The sequence below is a fragment of the Epinephelus moara genome, chromosome 22 (genome assembly GCF_006386435.1).
Source record: "Epinephelus moara isolate mb chromosome 22, YSFRI_EMoa_1.0, whole genome shotgun sequence".
NCBI lineage: Eukaryota > Metazoa > Chordata > Actinopteri > Perciformes > Serranidae > Epinephelus > Epinephelus moara.
The window spans coordinates 3567186-3577524 of record NC_065527.1 but is presented as its reverse complement, the minus strand read 5'-3'; the positions used below and the strand labels follow the sequence as shown (position 1 = coordinate 3577524).

General features: G+C 45.0%; 2 long non-coding RNA genes across 2 annotated transcripts in view; one reads left to right on the top strand and one right to left on the bottom strand.

The window, feature by feature from the left end:
• Positions 1–10339, top strand: part of LOC126384511 (uncharacterized) — a 490327-nt gene that overhangs the window by 385051 nt on the left and 94937 nt on the right. The gene's annotated exons all lie outside the window — the stretch shown is intronic.
• On the bottom strand, positions 737–2379 carry LOC126384521 (uncharacterized). The gene is made up of 3 exons (XR_007569306.1): positions 2286–2379; positions 1918–1965; positions 737–1381 (listed from the first exon to the last, which is right to left on the bottom strand). It is a non-coding gene; the product is annotated as an uncharacterized LOC126384521 (long non-coding RNA).

Genomic DNA, 10339 nt, shown 5'->3' with positions numbered 1-10339 from the left:
TAGTCAACATCCAGCAGAACTGTTGAGGCTGTTTACACAGTCACACAAGTGTTATCTGGTGACTTTCATCCACGTTAACGTTTCACTCTTTGTGTTATAAGTTGATATTCAACCAAATAACCTGTACCACAACAACCGACGTAACTTATTCAGCGGAAAGTTAACCTGCAGCTGTAACGTTACCAGCTGCAGACTCTACAGCTACAGGAGATGACACCGTCCGGTCATCTTACAAAAATGTCGATGAAAACATTTCACCTATATTAAAACAACAACTACATTATCACTGAGAAAAATGACTTTTTGTAATTGAATGACAGCATACTCGGTTATTAGAGAACCGGGGTTACGTGCAACGGCTTTGTTAGCTAGCCAAAAAAAAATATGTGTGTTACGCTACAAAGAGGTCTATAGTCCATAAAATGACGTTAAACTAAGATAATGCAATGGTTATCATCATTTTAAAACAACTATTATCGAGGAAAATACTCACACTGATAACTCCGCTTCCTTACGCTTGTCGCCGCCATATTGCATTGACTGAATGGTCTGTACTCGGCCGGGTTCGGCTGGGCTTGGTGGATGATATGCAAAGGATTCTGGGATAGCACTCACCGCCAAGGGTGGTCCTGGAAAATCTTTAAAAGTGAGGGCCATACAGCCCTTATTCTTGACCCTCAACAGCACTAGCACTTCGCGGGAGCGCGGATTTTTGAGACTTAGGGTTAAGATTGAGGGTTAAAATGGGAATTGGGATTGGGCATAGTTTCAGCAAAAAGTAAATTTTCTAAAAGTCACCATCTATAGCTTTAAAGCTTCCAACAGACTAGTCTCTCATCCTGAACTCATCTGTCACTATCAACCACCTCAAACGCTGGAAGACATTTATTTTAAGATCTTGTTCCCTCACTGGAAGTTTAATTGAGCCAATCAGACCCTTTAAACTTTCTCCATGCCTCACTGTCACCTTGTCACACCACGCTAAACTGTTCAGCCTCAGGGGATACTCCGAGTTGTCTCTGCCCTTTGACCCAGTCTTCTACCACCCTTTGATCGCATGGCTGGAGATCATCGCCCGGGGCTCATCGTATAAGTGCTGACTTCATCTCTGGGTCACTGTTACCTGCCCCGAGGCTTTTATCCCGTGGCTGTCGTAATTTATTTTCATGTCAGCTACTTCTTTTAAGTTATGTATGATCCCAGAGCCCACCCCCTCACTCTCGTTCTGTCTGGCAGCAGTCAATGAAGCCTTGTGTATGTATTCCTGGATGCTGGGCTGCGGGTGAGCTCCGTCTCCCCAAGGCTCCATTGTTCTGCGCTTCATCACCCTATGGATGAGCATCACAAGTCTTGCTGGAGGGTGGAGAAGAGACAGCAGTGGCTGGGTAAAGACAGCGAAGGAAAGAGAGCTGAGTTGACCGAAGGGACAAAGGATTATGGGTATTAAATCAGCAGAAACTGAGCTCATGAATGCTATTTCTGGACGCTGCCATCATAAACAAAGATGTTTAGATGATTAAGTCAGGTTTTTTTTAAAGCATCATTCATTCCCTGCCCTGGATTATAATCAGTCATTTTAATCAAAGCCAGCCAAGCTGCGGTCAATATCTCTTAAGTGCTCGCTCAATCGTATGAGCACAGATTCCCAGGCCTCGTGGAGGGACAATAGATAGCATATGGCTCAGTGTTGGAGCTGACAGATGTCCATGCTGGACAAATAGAGAGCAGAGGAAAAAACAATCATGACTTTAGCTTTGAGCCCGAGTGGCCTGGGGTCAAGGGGGGTCAGAGTTAAGGGGCAAACAACAATGGTGCAAGGAAATGGGGAGGTGGAGTGTTGTAGTACAACAGTCTTGTTAAATACCAGCTAAGTAGGTCACATTAACATGTTGTCTGGAGCGACAAAGACACACTTACAGTTACAGTGGTTGATTTTCCTCATTTTCCCGGGATCAAGTGGTTTCACTGTTGAGTTGTAATAAAAAGTCCAATGAGCAGCTTCAGAGAAATGTTTGGGACTTTCCATTTACAACTCAAATAGTATTATTGACCCATTTAAACCAGTGGATCACGCTGCCAAGCATACACCCGGCATTTTACTTTCACTTTCACTTCACTTCTTCTTTCTCTGCCTCTCATTGGGTTGTGGTCAGAGGGGGAATCCCTGTGGGGATTTCCCTAGAGAAGGTATTTCTGTGTGTGTGTGCGTGTGTGTGTCACAGTGTAAATACTGTAGTAAAGAGAAGACGTGTTGTTTGACATTTTAAAGCAATGTAAAAAATTACCTGTATTTTTTAGGAGTATTACTGCACGTCTCGATTGGGGAAATAGGCCCACATTTTCAGGAAATGAAGAAGAGTTTGTTCAAATGTGGAATTTCAGCATCACCGACTCAGCCTTCCAGTCTGTCTTTGTTTAACATACTGTACACACACACACACGCACACAAATATGCACACACGCCTGGCACATGCAGCACTGGAAATGGTGTCAGCCCAGTATAAATCCCTTTTGACATATGAGCATGCCAGTGACCTTATTACCATGACAACAGTATCTACATGATAATAACGTCGTGGCAATGCTGACACAATATGACACAACAGCGTGGACACTTATTGTGCGATGTGTTGCTGAGAGGTGACCCGCTCGCTTAATATTTTCCCTTTCTTCTGTATCCGCTTGCCTCTTGTGGTTCATGTATTTTTTCCTTGTTTTGCCCTGATTTTTCTGTGTGTGTGTGTGTGTGTGTGTGTGTGTGTGTGTGTGTGTTGAGTAATGTGTAGTGCATTTGGAGGACTCAGGTTTATGGAAAAGTCTTTGAGCTACAGAGAAAAGCATCCTTCCTGCAGCTCTCAAAACAAGATTGATATAAAGGTAGGTCAGGCCTATCTCTGGGCTTGTGAGCTTTCACTTCCAGTTTGTGCGTGCGTGTGTGCGTGTGTGTGTGTGTGTGTGTGTGTGTGTGTGTGTGTGTGTGTGTGTGTGTTTCAAATCTGTGTACACCCACGCGAGAGTCCTAAAATAAATGCTTCTTCTTTCATACATGTGAGCGCATTCAGCAGAACTGAACAACACATCCACCCCCTCCCTTTCCCTCTTCTGCCTCCTCCTCTCTACTTTGCTTTCCTCCATCCATCCTGAGAGGGAGAGAGATGGAGAGAACGTCAGAGGGAAGAAGGGGAATGGGAAGACCAGGACGGAGAGACAATCAGGGTTTAACGCTGCATTTTGACCAAACGTATGAGAGTCTTAGGAATGCATGGAGGGCAGGCGACTTCGAGGAAAAGGAGAATAAAATAGAAATAAAAAAGGAGATGCAGCGCTTACAGACTGTAGAAGAAGAGCTGGGTAATCAATATGGGAGCTCAGCTAAATTAACTGTGTGTAAATCAATCAGTATATTAATTCATTTGTCACACACAAGCTACATCTCCAGTAAAATGCATTCCCATCAGCTCCCGTCTTCCTGTAACGTTGGCTGCTGCTTTATAATCGTCCATGTTTGACGACCATGGAATGATCAAACTGTAGTTTTGGGTTCAGCTGCTTCTGTTGTTTCACAAATTAAATGCACCACTGACTCAGTGATGATGTCATCGGTGGTTGGTGCTCCTGACTGTGTCGTGTAGTGGAGACTATGAGGTGGCCTCTGATTGACTCCATCTAAGCAAGATGGCCGCTGGTCGCACCTCCCAAATATGGTCACCACACCTCTGAGTGGCATATTCACCTTATTCCTAGCCCCCATGATACCTTGCGTGAATTATGTGTGCAACTTCTGGCTTTGAACCGAAACCAGCAATTTCCAAGGCAACAGTTTGTTTACAGTTTGTTTACAGTCCTCTGTTCTTCTTTCCAAGAGCAACTGGGAAATAAAACGTGGAACACACCACCTGTTATAGCTCAAACAGGATCATGTGGTCATACCTCTGCCATCTCTGACAGCCATCTCAAAGCAACCGAGCATGCTAGCAATTAGCATGCTAACAGTTAGTACGCTAACAATTAGCTCGCCTTGTTATGTTAAAGGGAAATTTCGGTTTATTTCAACCTGTTATTTCGCTTTGGAAAGCAGAGCTTTTCGGTTTATTTCAACCTGTTATTTCGCTTTGGAAAGCAGAGCTAGATGGTAAACAAACATGGCAGCACACCGGTAAGGTAAGACAACACGTTTACATGTCGTTTTCTATATGTTCTCTGACATTTATCCTAACGATATGAGGCGGTCTTTGTGGAGAAAAAGCTTGTTTAGTGGACTAACTTTGCACTTGAAGGTTGCCCGTTCACTTACGTTTTAACAGGTCTGACGCTACTATGCGCCCCGGCTGTATCTAGGCTAACAGCTAACATGCTAACTATTATTTTTATGTCACTAGTCACTTGAAACAAATTTAGGACGATAGGAGACAGGTTGAAATAAACCGAAATTTCCCTTTAAAATATTGCTAACTTTAACATGTCTCGAGCAGCTTAAGGTAACATCTGCTCCTTCTAAAGATGATTTCTGATTTCTGATGACTTATTAAGAGACACTAACACATAATTCAGTATTAACTGTAGCTCCATGTAAAGTGAATAAATGTGATGTTTTCCAGCTAATCCTCCGCTTGTCCATGGTGTCTCTCCATTGTGACTGGGATTGCTTGTCAAAAATGTAAAATGCAACTCATGCAACTCAACCGCTAACCGTTCAGTTGGAGGTTTTATGTGTTATGTTAGTAGCTGCTCATGTAGCCTCAAGCAGAGATGGGCTTCTTTCCACATACTCTCACTGTGACCTCGTCACATGTCCACGTTTGGTCATGGACTTTCCACATCCACATATGACGTCCAAGGTACCCTGGGTGTGTTGGTTGTTGATGTTCTGGGACGCTGTGTCAACGTCAGCCTGTTACATGCATTGTCTACTTTCATAATACACTTCTGTTTTCACAGGAAATTTAACGTTTACATCAAGTCTCCTTCAAAATAAAAGCACCACGTTGGTACAACACTGCGAATTGATGTTTTTTTCCATCAACAACAAACACATGGTTTGGTTAAGGAAAAAAGAATCTTACGGGACGTGAACACTGCTCTCTCAGGTGAAGGTCAGTGTTTGTTGGACCTATCCACCACCCCTCCTGCCTGCCCCAATCGGACTTTTTCCGCCTTAACTTTCGCCCTTGTCCCTCGCATTTCCCCCGGGTGCGGCCAGGGGATATTAAACTATAACAGCAACCGGCCGGGTATCATGTTGCATTAAAGGTCGCCTTTTTGTTGGTTTCTGACTCTGCAAGTCACTGATCAAGCACCAGATTTTGACGACTTCGGAGGGAGACCGAGCTCGTTCTCTCTAACTTCTTCATAACTCCACACACTTAGATTTTACTCAGTTTCAAACTTGCAGTCTTCAGCTCCAAACCAACGCTGTTTTTGCCGGCGCAAAATTTGGCAGACCTCACACAGCTCCCTCTGAAGCCACAAAAGGCTTTACACAACTGTTTTCACATACAGTGTGGTACAAGGCTACTGTATGGTCGATGGACTTTCCCTGTAAGAGGAACATATTAGTGGCCGACAACATTTCAACCTACTGCTTTCCTACCTATGACCTACTTTTACCTGCCTTTATTTGGCTGAATTACGCCACAGGTTTCCTGCACGTTCACCCACTCTGAACAACTGACCCAACTGAGTTTTAAGGAAAATCATCCAGATCCCAGCTCATATTGGAAAATACAGGAAACACTGTAGATATACTGAAGCTTTCCAGGAAGTCAGACCTCCATGTTTTAATATCACATTACAGGTAAGAAGTTTCCAAAGCTGTTCTGACACGAGTTTCCTCACCGCCACCTGCACATTTCCATCTGTCGAATCCTTGCTGGGAATCCATTAACATTTGCACTGATTGCACGCGTGCACCCTGTTAGCCGACCTCATTTACACACCTCATTTGGCATTGTCAGTCCGAAGGAATTCATTCAGAACTCAGAGATAATCTGCATGTGGACACTTGGCAAACTTAAGAGAGCAGGAGAGGGAGTGAGAGGCAGGTAGTGAGGGATGGATGGACGGGCGGTGAGTCAGAGGAGAGATGGAGGCAGGGAGAAGAGAGGGAGAAGTGCTGATGAATGGGTTGATGGCACACTGACCCACTAATATTGCAGCTGCATTGCCCGTGGCTTTGCCTCGGCCTGGTGTAACACACACATACTCACAGTGATACATGCACACCCACATGTGCCTGGACTTACTGCTCCTTATATCAAACCAAAGGCCTCTCTGGACAGAGACTCTAAGGGTTACTTGTGCATCATTTCTTATGTTACGCTGCTGAATGAAGCACCGAAACCGCACACTTCCACATTTCGGCTAATACCTCTGACTGTCTGCTATTAAAGGCCATGAAACAGAGGAAGCGGTGTAGTGCCCGCAGAGGAAACATACACCACCAGGTTTCACAACTTCTGCCCCAACTAGCTTTCTAAATCTGTCAAATGTATTTTTGGGTTAGATGCCAAATTAGTTTCAGGGTTTGGCCTTTTGACTGTGTGGGCAAAGGGAACTTCAGTTCAAGTGTGAAACATGTCAGGGCCTCTGAGGATGATCATCATGTGATGATCTGAAGTCGTTTGAGAGGAAACCTTTAACCCATAGCCTGGGGCCAAAATGTAGAGCTAAGGTTTAGGGTGCATAAAGTGTGTCGTTGTTTTAGTAAAGAGCTAAAGTTAGCGTTAGATGCAGACTGGTTACAGGGACCTGTGTTTGATTCTGTCATGTCTTTGTTTCAGACTCTCCGCTCCATGTGTCTGCTCTTCCTGCAACAGCATGAGTGACCTTGTTTTTATTCTTTGATTTACTTTGGAGTTGAGGGCTCCTTGACTCCCCCATCCTCTGTGGACAGTGATGGGTCCCTCCCTGTAGAGAATCAGAGGCAACTGGCTGCAGTGGGTGCTAGCAGTGTGTAGAGAGTCAGAAAGCACCTCTGACAGTGAGAGCAGTGTCTCCAAAACGTTGTAATTGTATTTTGGAAACGACTGTACGCATCTAACAAGCATTTCCTGTGAAAACAGAAGTGTAATTTAAAGAGACACGTGGGATGAGAACGCCTCTGTCAGTCATTATGCTGAGCTAAAATAAACGTCTGCTGGCTGAAGGTTTTTCGACTGTCAAACTGTTTGTTTAAGACTTCTGAGCTTCAACTTTAATGCACAGACGAGGAAAAAACTGACAACAAATTGACACTTGGCTAAGTCCCACCCCTGGACGCGGACTGGCCAATCATAACGTTCAGACTAGGGTCCGACAACACCACAGCTGTGCTCCATTGACTCTAATGCAGTCGTTTCAGACTTCCTTCATTTTCAGGCTGGTGTTGTGGATTTGGAGCTAAATGTTGTGCCTGGGGCACGTCGTGTATTAATGATACTTGTTACCTGGAGAGGCTGGAAAAAGATATACGTTTCTTCCCTGTTCCAAAACCAAAATCAGACCCTGAAAAGTGTAGTGTTAGCTAGCTAGCTACTGAAGATATAGCCTACTGAATGAAACAAAGACCGACCCTGCTGTACAGGAACCAGTGAAGGGAAGCAGGGAAACTTTGCTCATATTCAACCAGCTGTGTGTCATTGCATTGTGTGCAGATGAACGTTGGTTAGAGATCCGTGCCCGTCCGGTGGCGGAGGTCCAGGTGCTGGCAGCGGCACGGGGGTGAAGCTAAACACTGGTCATCATGCCGGGCACCAACGGCAACTGGCCACGTATCATGCCAGCGTTAAAGGACGCCTTATTTGGTTGGTTTCAGTCAATGCCCAACCGTCAGATTTCAATGACTGGGCTCCATTTTGTAGACCCCTCTGTCTGCTTCTCTCTGCAATCACTGTTTCATTTTTCAAAAATATGATCATATTTCTTCAGGGAGTGCAGTTAGTTACAGTGTGGGCTCCATGCTTACTCTGACAGCTTGTCGGATCATCACAAAGGAGTGGGGCTTAGCCAAAGGTCAATTAGTATGAAATAAAGATTTCGTCCTTTTCAGAAAAGACAGAATCTCCTGCAGGATGTGGATGTCAAACATTTGCAGAATACCCTGACCACAGCTCTCTCTGTGAGAAAGCAAATGAAAATGGTTTACCAGCAGCTGCCTTTAACATGAAGACCATCATTCTATGAACAGCACTGAAACGCTGTTGCTTATTTACAGTCTCTACAATCCAGATGCCTCAAACTCCCAGAATTCAATGTTTCCTGTGCAATATTTTTCCTTATTAGGTTTGAAAAGCCTCTGAAACAACATTTAGACCATCTGGGGACACTTACATTTGATGCTCATCTCTGTTATATCTGCATTTATTATCATCATAGCTATAAAACTACCAAACAACCGACCATCACTCTGGGTGAGTTTGTCGTTACTGTGTAGTTAACCAATTAAATCAATCTGAGCGGCTGATATAGATCTAATTAAAAGCTCAGCGCCTCAGTGGACATCAGTGCTGCCGCTGATGGATGCCTCTCTGAAATTTTATACACAAACACACCAAAAAAACAGGATGACACATATCCTCAGGGAGAGGAATCACACACACACACACTCAGAGTGTGCAGTATTAGGATGTGATGTGACTGAGAGCTAGTGACAGCTCTGTGCGAGAACGCTGGCTGGATATGTGCTCTTTCAGGGTGGCTTGACACTGCCCCTTTAATATCACCATTAGAGACAACGAAGAGGCACACCAGTGGGATGACATCCTCTTTGTGGGGAAAAAAAGGCCAGACAGAGTGTTGAGGACTCAGAGAACGCCATGTCTTTGTTTGTATTTGCAGTTGTTAGCACCACAAATCATTTTATCATCTCATTAAGTGTGAATAAGCAGACGAGGAAGGTGAGACAGGTTCTCTGCCGGCCATATGGGGCTGTAGCCTACAGCGCTGCTCACACAAGACCAAGCAGTCAGCTGGTTGGAGGGAATAAAGGGCTACTATGTAAACCCAAGACCTTACACCACATCCTCAGCCTGACCCAACACAGCTCAACAGACCGCCGGCAGGTCACATCATTTCCAAAGAATGTGGAGAATCTGCATCATTCTCAGTGTGAGGTGAATCCGTTTATCATGTGGTCGGCGTGACGGTGAGGTAACGAGATCGAGTAGTTGGTGGAGGGGAAAGTAAACGAAAAGGGCAGCGGCACTGACATACTGGCAGCCTGAGAAGCTACAGTAGCAAGGCTGCCCTTGGCATCAACACACACACATACATACACACACACACACACACTCATCGACTTTACCCTCCCAGCACACCCTCCAGGCTGGCACATGGAGCGGTGGGGGGAGGGAGAGGCTGCATGCCCAAGGATGAGACTGAAAAGAGAGAGCGATCCAGGGATGGCAAGATGGCTGCGTGGCTCAGCCTGCCTCTCGCACTCCCTGTTACACTAAAGACAGGCTGCTCAACTAGACGTGGAATCATTCATCTGCTCAGATCAGAACATCTGCAGCTTCCACCATCAGCTGTCTCATCTGAAAATCCCATATCAAAGACACACACATCACACACTGGACCGATCCTGAAATGATTCCTGCTGGATCGTTTTTACTGGAAGTGCTCTCAGGTCTGAACGCAGACTGTGCACCTTTGAAATGGCGCCTAAAAGACATCCAGAATGTGATTAGTACATGTTTTTGGGTGGTGGTGATGTTGCACTACAGGCTGATGATTATATAAATTACAGTAAAGAGAAGCGATAACTAGGAAACCAGACGAGGCGAATGAGTTGGTAATCAGCAAAGACAGAGAAAGAGAGAAGGAGGGGTGTTGGTGGAGAAGTGTTGACCTAATTCTGTGCAAATGGCTGCTCGTGTGATAGACAGAACTGTTGGTGCTGTGTATTGTAATGCCTACGACTGGGGTTGAGCCAGGCATGTGTGTGTGTGTGTGTGTGTGTGTGTGTGTGTGTGTTTAGGCTGTGCACACATGTGCTATCTATGGCATGTGTTTAAATATGATATGGTATAGCCTAGATATATTTTTGCCATACTGCTGAAAAATGTGTGTGTAGGGGGGTTGTGTTGGGGGAGGAGAGACACTGCTGCAGAAAGGAGTGAGGGGAGAAACTGGAAACAAATTCAAGCATCTAGTTGAACATGTTGGACAGTTAAGTGGGATTTATAGTTGTGCGGCAGACACTGCGCTGTGGCCTACACCGTTGTGAGCATTTATACTTGTGTGGTGGTGTGTCTGTGTCACTCTGCAGTTACACCTCAAAAACACTAGTCGGCAGCGGGGTTTCTGTGAAGTGCTGTAAAGTTTAGTTGATTCAAAACACACATTAAACACACATTAAACA